Here is a 1,174-nt window from a genome sequence, read left to right on the forward strand (position 1 = left end):
CAGGAAGGGGGGGTGGCCAGGCCCGAAGGGCCTGACAGAGGGGTGCTGGGAGGATGGTACTGGGGTCCATTGGGACCCCCTGGACCCACCAGGTTAGGTGGAGAAGGGCAGAGGGGGAGAGGCAGGGCCCCAGACAGCAAGGAAGGCAGAGCGGAGAAGTCGTGGCGAGGAGGGAACGGTGGGAAGGAAAGTGGGGTGAAGCAGAAAGTCAGGCTGAGGCTGAGGTGGGGGCCCACGGGCTTGGAAGCGCCGGGGCCCCCTGGGTGGAGCCATCGGGGCCCAAGTCAGAGTCCCCCGCCTTCACATGGCCCTCGCGGGGCCGCAGACGGCCTCCTCACGGGGCCTGCACCCAGAGCACAGGCTCCAAACTGTCTCCCCTCCAGGGGCCTTGGGGGGACCCCCTGCAAGACAAGGGGCCGGCGGGGCCCGAGGGCCGGGAGGCCACCAGGCCACCCTGGAACCAGGCCTGGGGCTGACAGACCAACAGACAGGCAGGCTGGGGATGCCAGCTCGCGTCCTGCTTGCCCGCCGGCCGGGAGCTTTGCCGCCTGGCGCTTTGCCGCCCCCGCTCCTCGCCCCCCTCCCAGTCCCCCACCAGGTGCCGGGGGGTGGGGGGCATTGACGCCAGGCCCACCTGGAAGCCGAGCAGCCCCAGTAGGCGCAGGAGGCTGCGCAAGTGCAGGCCGGTTGCTAAGCAACCTAGGGATCCATGCGCTTAGGAAGGGGATGCAAGGGAGACCCTGACCACAGCCCACCCGCCCTGGCCAGGCCTCCAAGACGGGGCACCGGCAGCTCAACGTGGACCGCCCTGTCCTCGCCACCAAAGGCCCAGGAGCAGGGGCAGGCGCCTGGCCCGCAGGGCCGAGCTGATCCAGGCTCCTGCGCCCCTCGGGGCTGAGCCTCAGCACTCTTGTCTCCTCGGCTTGGGACCTCAACTAGCCAGGCTTCCGCAGGTCTGAGGCCCCAGTCTTGACCAGCATCAGGGTCGAGGTGTGTCATAGCTTTTCTTCCAGGGAGGCCACCCCCAGTGGAAAGGCTTAAGGAAGCCGGAAGCCCGCAGCCAGCACCCACGGGCCCCCGGCAGCCCCTCCAGCTACCGCTGGCCTTCTGGGGCTGGGGGTCTCCCGGGCATCCTGGCCCCGCAGTTAGCTCTCGCAGACCCTCCCAGACAGAA

General features: G+C 69.5%; 1 protein-coding gene across 1 annotated transcript in view; it reads left to right on the forward strand.

Moving 5' to 3' along the window:
* Positions 1 to 1,174, forward strand: part of LOC104999184 (troponin T, fast skeletal muscle-like) — a 16,338-nt gene that overhangs the window by 6,546 nt on the left and 8,618 nt on the right. The gene's annotated exons all lie outside the window — the stretch shown is intronic.

This window comes from Bison bison, unplaced genomic scaffold (assembly GCF_000754665.1).
Source record: "Bison bison bison isolate TAMUID 2011002044 unplaced genomic scaffold, Bison_UMD1.0 scf7180017853454, whole genome shotgun sequence".
In the NCBI taxonomy this organism is placed as follows: domain Eukaryota; kingdom Metazoa; phylum Chordata; class Mammalia; order Artiodactyla; family Bovidae; genus Bison; species Bison bison.